This window comes from Triticum aestivum, chromosome 1A, assembly GCF_018294505.1.
Source record: "Triticum aestivum cultivar Chinese Spring chromosome 1A, IWGSC CS RefSeq v2.1, whole genome shotgun sequence".
Taxonomy (NCBI): domain Eukaryota; kingdom Viridiplantae; phylum Streptophyta; class Magnoliopsida; order Poales; family Poaceae; genus Triticum; species Triticum aestivum.
Window position 1 is genome coordinate 534,963,932 of NC_057794.1, and position 17,032 is coordinate 534,980,963.

General features: G+C 55.0%; 1 pseudogene; it reads right to left on the reverse strand.

Annotated features, from left to right (window-relative positions):
- Positions 1-151: 151 nt before the first annotated feature.
- LOC123179817 (anthocyanidin 5,3-O-glucosyltransferase-like) lies at positions 152-14,641 on the reverse strand (annotated as a pseudogene).
- Between the last annotated feature and the right edge of the window lie 2,391 nt (positions 14,642-17,032).

The following is a 17,032-nucleotide window of genomic DNA, read 5'->3' on the forward strand; positions in this document are numbered from 1 at the left end:
ATGCGTACATATAAAAAAATTCAAATGCAAAGACAGCACAATAATCATCTATGATGAACAAAGTCATATTTTTCTCTTATGCTGATCAGAAAATCTGCATTATTATCTGAATTGTGTAAGGTGTCGCTACCATCCTTCCACAGTTCATCTGTCAATTGTTGCATCCTCCATTCTCCATGCTGCCGTTCTCCAAATCACTCAAAAACCGGGCAAATGCCACTTTGGAAGACCCGCCGTCGCCGATCGCGTCCAACGCCATCTTCCTCGCCGCCGAAAGCATCTCCCTGAGCTTCCCCCCTTCCTCCGTCCCCATCACCAGCCTCAGCTTGGCCTCAATCTCCTCCGCCTTCACCGTCCCCTTCTCGTACCCCTCCAACGCCATGGCGATCTTCATCTCCTCCACCATGAACACCTTGTTTTGCGCCTGCTCGGCGTAGAGTGGCCAGCATATCATCGGCAGCCCGGACATGATCGCCTCCAGCGCCGAGTTCCACCCGCAGTGCGTCACGAAGGCGCCGACCGCCTCATGCCGCACCACCTCCGCCTGCGGCACCCAGTTCTTCACCACCATGCCCCGGCCTCTCGTCCTCTCCAAGAAGCCCGCCGGGAGCAGCCGATCGAGGTCCGGCTCGGGGAACTCCCTTTGTTCCTCCGGCGGGCTACTCACCGCCCACAGGAACCGGTGCCCGGAGCTCTCTAGCCCGCGAGCGATCTCCTTGAGCTGCGCCGCCGAGAAGGCGCCCTTGCTGCCGAAGCAGAGGAACACGACGCTCTTCTCCGGCTGCGCGTCGAGCCACACGAGGCACTCGTGCCGCTTCTCGCCGCCCCCGCTCGCTTCGCCGCCGTTGACCAATGGCCTGATGCAGTAGACCCTCGGCGTCGGCCGGTCGGGCACGCAGACGCCTCCGGTGAGCGCTTTCAGGGCCGTGGGCTCCAGCCAGTTGAAGGTGTTGACCAGCACGCCCCTCGCCTCCGTGATGCGCTTGAACTAGTACAGCCGGACCTTGGTGAGGTTGCTTTCCTTGTCCTGCACCGTGACCAGCATGTCCACTGCGCGGATCGGCGGCATGCCGGGGCAGCGCACGAGCGCGTCGCCCGTGTCCCTGAAGGAGGGCAGGCCGGGGTAGAGGTACGACAGGTTGAGGAAGACGGCGAGGTCGCTGGCGGCGGAGGGGAAGAAGTAGGCGGGGAGGGCGAGGTCAGCGGCGACGTCGAGCGCGTCGACACAGGACATGTCAAGTAGGAGCACGTGGGCGGGGGCCGGCAGGGAGTGCAGGAAGGCCCGGAGCGCGGGGTTGGCGAGGCGGAGCGTGTCTTGGGCGCACCTGACCGGGTGCGCGGCGGGGTCCGGGCTGGGAGGGGCCGGGAGGAGGCGGAAGGCGATGGAAGGGTTGGCCGCAGCGAGGCGGGCCACGGCGGCGGCCGAGGCAGGGTCTGTCGTGGTTCTAACTCTGACAGTGATGTAGGAGGGTATGTATGGAGAGGCTAGGTCTCAGCTATTGGGAAGTTGTAAACACACCAAGATGTACGAGTTCAGGCCCTTCGCGGAGGAAGTAACAGCCCTACGTCTCGGTGCCCGGAGGCGGTCGATTGGATTACTGGCGTGTGAATAACAGGGGTGCGAACCCTTCATACTGAGGAGGGGGGTGGCTTATATAGAGTTCGCCGGCCCCCTCCTGCCCTCAGTAATGCATGGTTTAAGGTGCATTTAGGGTCGGGCGTTACTGGTAACGCCCCTAATAAAGTGCTATAATGACCATAAAGACTACTCAATAGCCGACCGTTTGCCTGCGGAGTGACTTTAGGTCTTCTGGCAGTCGAGTGGTTGACTTCGTGGTCGAGTGATAGCTTCTTGGTCGAATGTCTTGAATCCGTCGAGTGGGATACCTTCAAGTCGATTGAAAGGTGACTTCCTCTAGGGACGTCCTTGGGTAGGTCTCTTTGGACGGGTCCGTGCCCCTACCCTAGGTACGTAGCTTCATCATTAGCCCCCGAGTGGATCGAGGTTTTGAGTGGGGAAAGAGTTGGGGAACTCCCCGACTGGCTCTTTGGGCTACGTGAGTGCCTCGCTTCGGGCCAATCGTCACGGATGACGTTGCCAACCTTTTTCAGTCGCCTTGATCCATTCCAGGCCTTTCGTCGAGTGAATTTTTACTTGTGACATACCGAGCGCCGACGCGGGCGGGGTCTTCTGTTTTGACAAGTTGTTCTGCGGCCCGCGAATGTCACGGGATTCGGATTTTGGGAAGCGCGCGAGACAGGAGCGGCCGCAGTAATTGGAAGCGATAAAGCGGAGGCTCCTCGATCCTCATAATGCCTTTTTCGCCATGTACTGCGTGCGCGTCTGCTGTGGGATTTGACTAGATAGCCTGGGCCTACCAGTCAGCCACTCGGAAGCGGTCCCTTATAAGTTGCCGGCTCGGGGTTTCCAAGCCGTGCGCTCCTTTCTGCTTTCTTCTTCCTCTCTTCCTTCGCAAGCCCTTCCGCCACCTCCGTTCTCGCCCTAGCGCAGCAGGCCCGTGCGAGACTTCAACGGCGACGATGATGAAGGGCAAGACCTCCGCTCTGGAGCGCGCGAAGAAGGCGGCAGCGCAGGGGAAGGGGAGAAGATCTGCTCGGGGCGGATCCTCCTCTAGGACCGCTCTGCCCAAAGGTTGGATCCAGGGCGACTGGATGCCGTCGGTGCTCCGGCAAGGGGACCTCGACGACATGGTCGAGGGGGGAGTCATTCCCCACAAAGCCGCACGTCTTCCGGGGGGAGAGATCGAGCCTCAACCCTGCGATGGTGAGTGCGTGCTCCTAGCCACCCATATCGACCGAGGGTTTTCTCTGCCGCCCCACCCTTTTTTCCGGAGTTTCCTGAATTTCTTCGGAGCGCAGCTCCATCACTTCACTCCCAACTCCATCGTATACCTCGCCGCTTTCATTTCTATGTGTGAGGCCTTCTTGGGTTGCCGCCCCCACTGGGGACTCTTCAAGCACATCTTTACCTGTCGCTCTCAGTCGGTCAAGAAGGCCAAGTCGAGTGACGAGAGGACACAGGTGATCCAGTTGTGCAGGGGCTTGGCGATCCAGACGAGGGGGAAGAGCTGTTTTCCATCCATTACTTTCCCAGAGTCGGTCCGTGGTTGGCAGGCGACCTGGTTCTACTGTCAGGACCAGGCGACCCCAGGACAGTCGACTGGTCTTCCTCCTTTCTCCCTCGACTGAGCTGAAAAACCCGCTTCTCTAAAAGTGGCACCGGAGGAAAGGGCCCAAGTCAAAGTGTTGGCCGGTCGAGTGGTTGAGCTCGTCCATGAGGGCGTGACTGGGATGGACCTGCTGGAGGTCTTCCTCCAGAGGCGCATCCAACCACTCCAGGCCCGTGACCACCCGATGTGGTTGTACTCGAGTCTCGATGACACCACTCGGATCCACCCGGAGGAGGTCACCGACGAGATGCTGGAGGGGTGGCTGTCGAGCATCACGGGGAACAAAGACAACCCCCGAGGAGCCAGGAGGGTAACTCCACTCGACAGCTCGTATGAAGTGGACCAGGTATGTCTTTATGCTCCCGACTGAAATCTTGTTTTCTGCATTGGTCTTCTTTGAGTTGGTCGATTGACTTTCGTCTTGTCTATTGTTTTCCAGGCGACCACCGAGATGTACTCGACGCCCAACGGGGCTCAGGAGCCAACTGAGGAAGGGGAGGCGAGCGGAGGTGAGAGTGGGGACGACCAAGGCGAGTGGGAGTCTGACGGTGAAGGGGAGGGAGACGACAACGTCGACTCCAGCGAAGAGGAGGAGGAGGAGGTCGAACCCCCTCACCCAGAGGGGCGGTCCAAGCACACACACACGACCCAGCACGGGAACGTGGCAAGGCGACTGCTTCTGTTGGGCAGTCGTCGAAATGCCCTCGGACCTCTTCCCCTACGCCGACTGGAAAGGTTCCCAAGCACCCACGCACGACGCTATCCAAGCCGCCCAAGGCTCTGCCCAAGATGAAGATAGCTGTCCCTACCATTTCCGGGTAATAATAAAACTTGCTTTCCTTCGTCGACCATGGACAGATCCTTGGTTGATTCATTGAGCCAACTGACTAGCTTTCGCGATTTGCAGCGCTGCTACTTCTGAGGTCTCCGCCAAGGACGACGACCAAGAGATGGAGGATGCTGTTACCTCAAACCCTAGTACGATTACTGACGTTCTGCCTTGAGTCGACTGATCATTTATTGCAACTTTGGTCGATTGAATGTTTCCTTTGTAGCCCCTCCTCATGTTATCGACCTCCCGGATGACGACGATGATGGTCCGTTGAGGGTGAGGAGGCATAAGAAGGCGTCGGCTGACGAGGCCCCCCACTCCGCTCCGGCGTCCGAGGCCGTAGCTCGGGATGGTGGTGACACCGCTCGGGCTTCTGTGACCTTCGCTGTTCCTCTGGCGAGTGCGCGGCCCTCGTCATCGACTGTGGATCCATCTTCGCTTTTTGCCGCATACCCCGTCCTTGAGGACCAAGCGGCTGCTGCCAAGGAGGCTATACGCCAGGCGGGGATCATGATGGAGCAAGTGAAGATGGCTCGGGAGGCCAGCCAAGCAGCCTATGACGCGAGTTCGGCTCTTCAGAGCAACGTCCAGGTCAGTCGACTTCAACACTTGTTCTGTTATGATATGCTGTTTGAAGAGTCTCTTTTCCGAAGATCTTTTGTATCTGTATCTGTACACCCACTAGGTGTGTCTGCCAATCCTTGGACGAGTGGGGGCACGCTGAGTGCACCCACTGGGTGTAGTCCCCGAGACTACGGTGGACTGCTGGCAGTCGACTGTAGTCTTTACATTGTGTTGCTGTAGCTGTATTTCTTCACTCGGTTTGGTCGGGCCAGGTCGAGTGGAACTTTTTCTCTCTTTCTCTTTTTTTTGGTCAAACCAGTGGGGGCACGCTGAGTGCACCCACTGGGTGTAGTCCCTGAGACTACTGTCGAATGTTTTTTGATTCGGCTGTGGTCTTAGAAACGTCATCATTGTCTCTTAGTTACTCGGAAGCAACTTATCTTGGACGTCTGTCGACTGATTTTTCTTTTTACAGAAATCTTGCGAACTTGTAGCTCGCTATACTGAGTTGGAGAATCAGCAGATCCAGCTCAACCTTAGCTTGAAGCTTGCTCAGGAAAACTTGAAGAAGGCGCAAGAAGAAGCAAAAGGTATGGCTGGTGAGGTTCTCCATTCTTAACGGGTGACTTTTCTTTCTTGTCCATTCTTGATGTTGGTTCCACTCGACGCGCCGCAGATAAACTGGAGGAAGCTCTAAAGAAGAAGGACCAAGATCTTGCAGAGGCATAGAAGGAGGCACGAAGCTCGCAGAAGAGAAACTGGCTTCGGTCGGAGCTCTTGAACATGAGAACTCCAGACTGAAGACTGCTCTCGAGGCAGCTAATCGAGACGCCAGTCGACGGAAGAAAGAGAAGGTGGCGCTGCACGACAAGGCGGGTGAGCTGTCGGGGAAGGTAAAAGATCTGGAGGCTTATCTCGGTGGACTCGCCAAGAAGCTGTTTGTCATGCTCGAAGGTAATTATTCCAACCCGGCTGTCTTGTAGTTGTCGAGCCTGGGTACGGCCACCGTCTTACCCTTGAATCGTGTTTGCAGAATTCTGCCAGAAGTTTGAAGAGGAGACCAGTCGAGTGGAACCAGGCTTGGACCCTGTTAACTCTCTCGTGAAGGACGAGGCTGCAATGAACGTGCTCCGTCTGGAGTCTCGTACTTCCAGCGTCGTTGACTATCTGGCTCGGCTGAAAGTTGCGATGTCGCGGATCGACGCATCACTCTGGCCTGGGACGACGCTTCAAAATGACCTCGAGTCTCTGATGGCTCGACTTAACGAAGTCCCAGGTCGAGTGGCGGAATGGAAAAAATCTTCTGCTAGATGTGGTGCTGATGTCGCTCTGTCCCTGGTCCGCGTCCATTGCAAGGAGGCGCGAGAAGAAAAGCTGGCGGCCATCCAAGTTGCCGATACTAGGAAGCACAGCTTTCAAGACTTCATGGAGACCTTCATCGCTGCTGCCACCCGTATTGCCGACGGGATCGACTTGGATGAGTTCGTCGCCCCTTCCAGTCCTCCTCCTGAGGAGTGAAAACTTTAAATTTACCTCGGAATGCCGAGTGGATTTGTAACCGTTTAAACTCTGCCTTAAATTTGCCTCGGGATGCCGAGTGGACTTGTAACAGTTAAACTCCGCCGAGCCGAGGGCTCGAGTACTTTGAGGTCTGGGACCTTTTAGGCTTTATCTGAACTTGATTTCTCGTTGGATACCTTCATGGTTTGATTCGTCGAGTGGAACTTGATCTTCACTCGGAATAACCTTGTATTTGCGGCGCAACTCCGAAGGCGAAGGTAGCAGTCGACTTGCGCCTCATCGTCCTTTCGGATTGGGTTGTGTCTGTACTTAGGCGAGCACTGGGCCGCAGCTAAGTCCCCAAGTGGGAGGTTTGCTCTCACTCGATAGGATTTTTAAATACTTAGGCGAGCGCTAGGCCGCAGCTAATCCCCTAAGTGGGAGGTTTGCTCTCCACTCGGTAGGATTTTCAAACTTAGGTGAGTGTTTGGCCGCAGTTAAGTCTCTTAGTGGGAGAACTTAGGCGAGTACTGGACTGCAGCTAAGCCCCCGAGTGGGAGGTTTGCTCTCCACTCGGTAGGATTTTTCAAACTTAGGCGAGTGTCTGACCGCAGCTAAGTCTCTTAGTGGGAGAACTTAGGCGAGTACTGGACTGCAGCTAAGCCCCCGAGTGGGAGGTTTGCTCTCCACTCGGTAGGATTTTTCAAACTTAGGCGAGTGTCTGACTGCAGCTAAGTCTCTTAGTGGGAGAACTTAGGCGAGTACTGGACTGCAGCTAAGCCCCCGAGTGGGAGGTTTGCTCTCCACTCGGTAGGATTTTTCAAACTTAGGCGAGTGTCTGACCGCAGCTAAGTCTCTTAGTGGGAGAACTTAGGCGAGTACTGGACTGCAGCTAAGCCCCGAGTGGGAGGTTTGCTCTCCACTCGGTAGGATTTTTCAAACTTAGGCGAGTGTCTGACTGCAGCTAAGTCTCTTAGTGGGAGAACTTAGGCGAGTACTGGACTGCAGCTAAGCCCCCGAGTGGGAGGTTTGCTCTCCACTCGGTAGGATTTTTTCAAACTTAGGCGAGTGTCTGACTGCAGCTAAGTCTCTTAGTGGGAGAACTTAGGCGAGTACTGGACTGCAGCTAAGCCCCCGAGTGGGAGGTTTGCTCTCCACTCGGTAGGATTTTTTCAAACTTAGGCGAGTGTTTGACTGCAGCTAAGTCTCCTAGTGGGAGAACTTAGGCGAGTACTGGACTGCAGCTAAGCCCCCGAGTGGGAGGTTTGCTCTCCACTCGGTAGGATTTTTTCAAACTTAGGCGAGTGTCTGACCGCAGCTAAGTCTCTTACTGGGAGAACTTAGGCGAGTACTGGACTGCAGCTAAGCCCCCGAGTGGGAGGTTTGCTCTCCACTCGGTAGGATTTTTTCAAACTTAGACAAGCACTGGGCTACAGCTAAGCCCCCGAGTGGGAGGTTTGCTCTCCACCCGGTAGGATTTTTTCAAACTTAGGCGAAACGGATTCGCAGCTAAGTCACCCACTGGGGGATTTCGTATGTAAACAAAAGTGACAGCAATTATTGGAACACTCTTGCCTTTGATAAAAACGAACTGCAGAAATTTTTCTTATTACATCTCTTCCAAGGGAGAACTCAAGTGTAAAAGGGGCAGAGTAGTTCTGCATTCCAAGCTCGTGGCTCATCGATCTGGCGATCAACATTGTAGAGGTGATATGCTCCATTGTGAAGGACTCTGGTGACGATGAAGGGGCCTTCCCAAGTGGGAGCAAGCTTGTGCGGTTTCTGTTGATCCACTCGGAGGACCAAATCTCCTTCTTGGAAGGCTCGACTCTTCACATTCCGGGCGTGGAATCGACGCAAGTCTTGCTGATAAATGGTCGATCTGATCATGGCCATCTCCCTCTCTTCTTCTAAGAGGTCGACTGCGTCTTGCCGGGCTTGTTCTGCTTCACCTTCGGTGTAAAGTTCGACTCGGGGTGCGTTGTGAAGAAGATCGCTCGGCAGAACTGCTTCGGCTCCGTAAACCAGAAAGAATGGGGTTCTTCCAGTCGACCGGTTAGGGGTTGTTCTTAATCCCCATAGAACTGACGGAAGCTCATCGACCCAGGCACCTGCCGCGTGCTTGAGATCACGCATCAGTCGAGGCTTTAGTCCTTTGAGAATCAGACCATTTGCTCTCTCAGCTTGTCCATTCGACTGGGGATGGGCGACCGATGCGTAGTCGACTCGAGTGCCTTGAGAGGCGTAAAAAGCTCTGAACTTGTCCGAATCAAAGTTTGACCCATTGTCAGTGATGATGCTATGCGGGACTCCATATCTGAATGTTAGCCCTCTGACGAAACTGATAGCAGTGCAAGCATCAAGATTCTTGATGGGCTTAGCTTCAATCCATTTGGTGAATTTGTCGACTGCCACAAGCACATGAGTGAACCCGCTCCTGCCTGTTCTCAGTGGACCAACCATGTCTAGTCCCCAGACAGCAAAGGGCCAGACGAGTGGAATGGTCTTCAGGGCTGATGCAGGCTTGTGTGACATGTTGGAGTAGAACTGGCATCCTCCGCTCGGTATGCTTTAGCCATGATGGTCCGAGAGGACGCATGATGACCACAGGTTCCCGAGTGGATATCATCAAGGATTATCTAACCCTCTTCTGGTGTTATGCACTTCTGACCGATTCCAGTCGCGCTCTCTCTAAACAACTGTCCTTTTATGACTGTGAAGGCCTTGGATCGGCAGACGATCCGTCGAGCCTCTTCCTCGTCCTCTGGGAGTTCTTTCCTTAGGATATACGTGATGTACGGTATCGTCCAGTCGGGAGTGATTGTCAAGACTTCCATGATTAGGTCGACCACAGTAGGAACTTCGACTTTAGTCGGATCTGTGGCACTTTTCGGCTACGAGGCTTCTTCTGTAAAAGGATCCTCTTGGACTGACGGCGAGTGAATGTGTTCCAGGAACACGTTGCTGGGAATGGCTTCTCTCTTGGAGCCTATCTTTGCCAAATCGTCAGCTGCCTGATTTTTCAGTCGGGGGATGTGATGAAGCTCTAACCCCTCGAATTTCTTCTCTAGCTTTCTCACTGCATTGCAATATCCAGTCATTGCCGGACTTCTGACGTCCCACTCCTTCATCACTTGATTAACCACCAAATCCGAGTCGCCATAGACCATGAGGCGACGGACGCCGAGTGAAATGGCCATGCGCAACCCATACAAAAGTGCTTCATATTCTGCTTCATTATTGGAGGAATCGAAGTGAATCTGGAGAACATATCTAAGCTTATCTCCTCGGGGGGAGACTAGGACTACCCCAGCACCGGAACCATTCAGCATTTTAGACCCGTCGAAGAACATGGTCCAGTGCTCCGAGTGAACTTGAGTCGGAAGTTGCTGTTCAATCCACTCGGCGATGAAATCTGCAATTGCTTGGGACTTGATAGCCTTCTTTGCTTCAAACTTGATATCTAAGGGAAGGAGTTCAATCGCCCACTTGGCCACTCGACCAGTTGCATCTCTGTTGTGCAGAATCTCTGACAGTGGGGCGTCGCTGACAACTGTAATGGAGTGGTCAGAGAAGTAATGTGCAACCTTCTTGGTGGTCATATAAATCCCATATACAAGCTTCTGGTAGTGGGGGTATCTTTGTTTTGAAGGGGTCAAAACTTCAGACACATAATATACTGGGCGCTGAACTCTTCATGCCTTTCCTTCTTCTTCCCGCTCGACCATGAGTACTGTATTGACAACTTGTCCCGTGGCCGCAATGTACATCAGCAGAGGCTCTTTGCTGATTGGGGCAGCAAGCACCGGCTGGGTGGAGAGCAGGGCTTTGAGCTCTGCAAACGCTGCGTCAGCTTCTGGAGTCCACTCGAACTTGTCAGACTTCTTCATCAGTCGGTAGAGAGGCAACACCTTTTCACCGAGACGAGAAATGAATCGACTCAGAGCGGCCAAGTAACCTGTAAGCTTCTGGACATCGTGTACATGCACATGGCGCTTCATCCGGAGTATGGTGCCAACTTTCTCGGGATTGGCGTCGATTCCTCGTTCGGAAACGAGAAAACCGAGTAACTTTCCACCTGGAACTCCGAATGTGCACTTTGATGGATTGAGCTTGATATCATATCTTCTGAGGTTAGCAAAGGTTTCGGCAAGGTCAGTCAGTAGGTCGGAACCTTTCCGTGACTTAATCACAATATCATCCATGTATGCTTCTACGTTCTGACTGATCTGGGTGAGCAAACACTTCTGAATCATCCTCATGAACGTGGCTCCAGCATTATTGAGGCCGAAAGGCATGGTGACATAACAGAAGCACCCAAATGGGGTGATGAAAGCCGTTTTGATCTCGTCGGGTCCATACAGACGGATCTGATGGTACCCTGAATAAGCATCTAGAAAAGACAAACGCTCGCACCCCGCGGTCGAGTCCACTACCTAGTCGACGCGGGGGAGAGGGAAATGATCTTTCGGGCAGGCCCGATTGATGTGTTTAAAGTCAATGCACATGCGAAGTGACTTGTCCTTCTTGGGGACCATGACAACATTGGTGAGCCACTCGGAGTGGTAAATCTCTCGGATGAACTCCGCTGATAAGAGCCGAGCCACCTCCTCGCCAATAGCTTTCCTCTTCTGGATGGCGGACCGTCGAAGATGTTCTTTCACAGGCTTGAACTTCGGGTCGACTCATAGATGGTGCTCAGCCAGCCCCCTGGGAACTCCAGGCATGTCAGAAGGCTTCCATGCGAAGACGTCCCAGTTCTCACGGAGGAACTGGATGAGCGCTTCTTCCTATTTGGATTCGAGCGTCGTCGAGATGTGAGTCGGAGCAGCGTCGGGGCCGGTCAGGTGAATGTGAGCTGTCTTAGTTTCACCGGAGGACTGAAAAGCAGATTCTGAAGCAGGCTTCTTGGCTCGTAGCAATTCACTCGGGTCAGCAGTCTTCTGGTACTCTTGCAGCTCAACAACTACCATCTGAGCATCAGTGATCTTTGAGCCTTTCTGAAAACACTCTTCTGCTTTCTTTCGGTTGCCTGTAATAGTGATTACACCTTTGGGGCCAGGCATCTTCAGTTTGAGGTACACGTAACATGGTCGAGCCATGAAGCGTGCGTAAGCTGGCCTGCCCAGAATGGCATGATAGGCACTTTGGAAGTCAACAACCTCGAATGTCAACTTTTCCTTGCGGTAATTCTTTGAATCACCGAAAACCACATCAAGAGCAATCTGGCCAAGTGACACGGCCTTCTTCCCAGGAATGACTCCGTGGAAGCTCATGTTACTGGTACTGAGTCTGGACATCGGAATGCCCATCCCTTTCAATGTTTCAGCATATAGTATGTTCAAGCCACTGCCACCATCCATCAGGACTTTGGTCAGTCGAGTGCCTTCGACAACTGGGTCGACCACCAAAGCTTGCCTCCCAGGGGTGGCAATGTGCGTAGGGTGACCGGACTGGTCGAATGTGATGGCAGTCTGCGACCACTTCAGATAACTGGGTGTTGCCGGAGCAACCATGTTCACCTCACGGTTAATGACTTTCAGTCGACTTTTGCTTTCGACATCAGCAAAAATCATCAGGGTGGAATTGATTTGGGGGTATCCATCGTCGCTATCTTCCTTGTCCTCGACTCTGTTCAACTCTTTTTCCTTATCTTTGGGCTGTTTGCCTTGAAACTGCTGGATTAGGAGCCGACACTGTCGAGTGGTATGCTTTGGGTAAATAAAATTACCCTCTTCATCTTTCTTGGTGTGGATGTGACATGGCAGATCCAAAACATCGTTCCCATCCTGATCCTTGACTTTCTTGGGCTTCCAGGTGCCCTTGGGTTTTCCCTTGAAGTTTCCCTAGGCTACGGCCAAGGCCTCCCAGGAGCGGTTGGCTCGGCCTTCCGCTTCTGTTTCCGACTAGAGTTTCCTCCGGTTTCTTGGGCGACTGCCTTGTGCTTGCCACTCCGGAGTCGGTCCTCGTCTTCACCATTAGCGTGCTTGGTGGCAATCTCCATCATCCGATTCAGAGACATCTCTCCAGTTCGACCGAACTTCAGATTCAACTCTCTGTATTTAACGCCTTCCTTGAAGGCACAAACTACTTGATGGTCTGGCACATTCTCAACCGAGTGATGCAGTGTGATCCACCTCTGGATGTATTCCCTCAAAGTTTCATTCGGCTTCTGCACGCAAGACCGCAACTCTGTAAGGCCTGCGGGTCGCTTGCATGTTCCTTCAAAGGTTGTGACAAACACTCGGGAGAGGTCCTCCCAAGTGTAGATGCTGCTGGGTGCCAACTGATTCAGCCATGCTCTGTCTGAGACCTCTAACATGAGAGGCAAATGCTTCATGGCCACCTCATCATTGCCACCGCCGATCTGTACAGCCACTCGGTAATCTTCGAGCCAAGTGTCAGGCTTAGATTCGCCGGTGAACTTGCTGACCCCAGTCGCCAGCCTGAAGTTGGGAGGAATCACTGCGGCTCTGATGGCTCGACTGAAACACTCTGGACCTGAAGCACGTGCTCTGCTGCTGGCAGGCGCATCTCTGTTGTGGCCCTCTCGATGAGCTCTGTTCCTGTCAACCAAACCTTGAACGAGGATGGATCTCGCATCAAAGCCTGGGTCTCTGGGGTCGACTGGAATCCTCTGCCCAACACTATGAGGGCGTCTGTCATATTGCCGTCGAGGCGCATATGACCCACTCCTCGAGGGAGGGGTTGGCACTCGACGTCGATCATCACGATCGAATCAGTGATCATACTGCTCATTCCTCCTATACTGATCATGCCGGTCACCACGTCCCTCACGCCTCGGGGGCGATCTCGGGCTGTGAGCCAACTCGACTGTATCTGTTGCGACGGATCGACTGTGGATCCTGTTCCGCGACTGAGAGACAGCGGAATTCTGGTTTCCTGCCGTCCGGAGCAGCGCTCTGATCTGCAACAAGCCCCTGCCCGCCTCCGACTGGGAGGGCTGAATTGATTCTGCTATACGGACCGCAGCGGCCAAATTCTGAACTGGGGTTCGGTATACCTGCGGCGGCGGGAAGAGCTGACGCCGACTGGACTCGGGAGCTTGCTGACGTCGACTGGACTCGGGAGCCCGCTGACGCGCTTGCTCGTCGAGTATCCGCTGGAGATTCTCCAGTCGAGTGCGCTCGGCCAGGTTAGCCAAGCGCGCGTCCTCTAAGGCCCGGGCCTCAGGGGTTTCTCCGACAATAGGAGTGTGGAGCGCGTCCATGTTCCGACGGCGAAGCTCCTCTCACTGCAATGATGTGAGAGGTTCGGGGAGATACTCATCATGGGGATGCGACGGGTCGCCCCCACCCGCGCCTCCATCAGCGCGAGGGAAACCGGGAGGACTGTGCGTCCCAACGACCGCTAGAACCTCAGCCGCTGGGTCGCTGCTGTCGCACTCGGATGCGGTCTCCGCGAAGCCAGTTGACAGGTCGAACAGGCTGCAGAGGGATTCGTCGGGCTCGATTGTCGCGACTTGCGGGGTGGCCGACTGGCGAGCCACGGCATGCCTCACCCACCTCTGAACTCTCGACCGACCCGAGCGCTTACGCCGGTGGGAGACAGAGCGAGGAGACGATACGGGGGTCGACCGATACTGGGTCGACGGCTGTCCCAGGAGGACGCCACGAACGCATGCGCGAAAATGCGTCGCGCCGCGGACAGGGAGCACGTCGATGTCGAGTGGTGCCTCCTGGAGCCAGGCGGAGTCGTCGGCGATGAACGTGAGCGCGGCGAGACGGATCTCGCGGCCCTCCACCAAAACTCCGCACGAAACCATGATCAAAGGGATCGAAAAAATCGCAACTTCTCCAATTAGGCGCTAAGATTCCTGCCCCACGGTGGGCGCCAACTGTCGTGGTTCTAACTCTAACAGTGATGTAGGGGGGTATGTGTGGAGAGGCTAGGTCTCAGCTATTGGGAAGTTGTAAACACACCAAGATGTACGAGTTCAGGCCCTTCGTGGAGGAAGTAACAGCCCTACGTCTCGGTGCCCGGAGGCGGTCGATTGGATTACTGGCGTGTGAATAACAGGGGTGCGAACCCTTCATACTGAGGAGGGGGCTGGCTTATATAGAGTTCGCCGGCCCCCTCCCGCCCTCAGTAATGCAGGGTTTAAGGTGCATTTAGGGTCGGGCGTTACTGGTAACGCCCCTAATAAAGTGCTATAATGACCATAAAGACTACTCAATAGCCGACCGTTTGCCTGCGGAGTGACTTTAGGTCTTCTGGCAGTCGAGTGGTTGGCTTCGTGGTCGAGTGATAGCTTCTTGGTCGAATGTCTTGAATCCGTCGAGTGGGATACCTTCAAGTCGATTGAAAGGTGACTTCCTCTAGGGACGTCTTTGGGTAGGTCTCTTTGGACGGGTCCGTGCCCCTACCCTAGGTACATAGCTTCATCAGGATCGCCGTCCGGCGGGTCGACCACGGCGAGGACGGCGCTGTGGCCGCGGCGGAGCAGGTGCTTGGCCAGCTCCACCATGGGGATCAGGTGGCCCACGCCGAGCGACGGGTACAGCACGAAGGTCTTCGCCGACGCCGCCATGGCCCAGAGCGGGGGGAAGAAGGGCGGGGAGAGTGTTTGAGGAGGACGCGCGAAACAGCTCGACCGGACAGGCACTTCCGGTGGTGCTCTGCCAATGGAGTAGGATAAAAAAGTCAGAGTACTTGACTAAATTATCATCAGGTCAGGTCGTTGCCGTATGCAATCAGCGACGACGACAGACTGGGCCGGTCAGCACGCAGGACTGACGATACACTGGACTGAAAGAGTTTTTATCCCATGTGATCAGAGTTACTGTCAGCCACCCTCTGTAAGAGCATCTTCCATATGCGCCTAAAAAGAACTCCACGTATTAAAAGTTTATTTTTTTTGGCGCCGGTAGCTTCAACAGAAGCTGTAGCGCTAAAAAATTTTGGGCGCGCGCTGAAAACGCTATCGCGCGCAGCATATTTTAGGTGCCGGATTGCGCGCGCTTCACAATTTGCAATGTCTGCTTTTTAAGCGCGCGCTTTTGGGCGCCTGCCAAAGCAAAGTTTATACCGGCGCACTAAAAATGCTACAGTGACGCGCTATAACGTTTATTGGATGCAGAATTTTTGTGCGGCTGTTGAAAATGCTCTAAAGAAATATACAAACGCTTTTATATTTCTTTCGGGTGTGTCTACGGCACATAGCCGCGCGGGGAGAGTGTTTGAGGAGGCACTTCCGGTGCTCGCTCCTACATTACTCATTTTCTGATGACGGGGTAGAATCGAAAGTCAGAGGACCTGACTAAATTATCACCAGGTCGTTGCCGTGTGCAATCAGGGACGACGATACACTTGACCGGGCAGCTCTCTGCTCTCAGCACTGACGATACACAAGGCAAAAAACTTCTTTCTTTTAGGCCGGGCGGCCGGCCGAAGCTTTCTGCGCCCGTCGTGCGATCGGTGCGCCTGGCGCCCCCCACGCTGGAACCCCACACAACCATATCTTCTTCCTCGCAGAAATGACGGAGCTTTGCTTTTTTGCTACCAGCTGCTTGCAACGGTGCTACAAAACGGCCAGGGTCATATGCAGTGGCGGAGCTACGGTAGCAAAACTGGGCGGACCGGCACAAAGGAAGACCCATAATTTTCAACCTCATGGCTGAGTTTACTAATCTTCACTATAATTGCTATGAGCTGGCCGGGTCAGGGCCGATTTTACCAACACGTAGCTCCGCCAGTGGTCATATGGTCATGGGACGAAACACGGTTCATGGTATCTTCAATAGTTCATTGTCTAGTTGAAAACTGTTTAGAAATAAAGATCATTTGGCAAAAAACAAAGGAATAGATCCAAGCACCGGCTGGGAGAGAGATGAGTTGCTCCCGCGACTCACACCCGGCGGGCGACCCGCCGGACGCCCGTTGCAGCTCCCGCATCCTCCCGTCACCACAACCACCGATGCTGGCTCCGTCCCTTGGCCCCTGCCAGGCCTCCAATGCTGCTGTTGGGTGCCCCGTCGTGCTGCACCGCCCCGCCAGCGTTGACCTCGTCCCCCGTCCAGGTATCGCTTTTCGTTCCCGCGTCGTTGCTTCTTTCCTCTCCGGGGTCCCTTTCGACGCCGTGGAGTTTCCATCCCTATCGGCGCCGGGCACCGTGTGGGTTGTGGTGCCGTTCGTCGCTGACTGCTTTTACTGCGACGACGTTGCCTCCCTCCTCTCCTACTTTTTTTGTTCGTCGTCCGAGCGGCTGCAGGCGGTCCAAGTTCGGCCGCGTGTGTTCTCGGTCCGCGTTGCTAGCAACGCTGTTGCGAAGTTCCTGGTCACGGTCTCGCCGGGGCTCCTCGTCGCCGTCAACCTTTGCCTTCATGCCTCTCTCCAAGATGCCGTTGCTGACACGGCGTCGTCCAGTAAATGCACGGCCTGCGCGCGGCGCCTTTTGCGCCAGTCCGGTGTAAAAGCGGCGAACGCCCCTCGTCGCAGTCGGCTTAAACCACTGTCAGTTCGTTGTCCTGTTCGCGCGGCGTAGCAGGAGCCCCCGCTCCTCCCCCTGCCCACGCCGCTGACCTCTCCCCCCAGTTGCGATTGGTCGGGTCCGGACCCCGACGCCGCTGTCGCGCTCCTGGCCAGAGTCGATCCCATCCGTCCTGTCGCTCACGTGGGTGACACCGCATGCGCCGCGGGTGCGGGCGGTAGTGTTGCGCCCTGTTTGGGAGTGGGCGCCTGCATTACTCCCTCCGAACCTGCCTCACCCACCGCCTTCACTGCTGCGCCTAGGGCGGGCAACCCTTACATGCAGGCTCTCCTCTCGCCAGCTGCCCCCCACAAACACAACCAACCTCGTCCCCCGCAGCCGCCGCTCTCTCTCAACGGCTGCTATCGCTGCCTTTCTACCCGCCATTTCGTCAGAGATTGCCGTGACCCCGTCCGGTGCCGTCGGTGCCGGGTGTCCGGCTACCGTGCCTCCTCT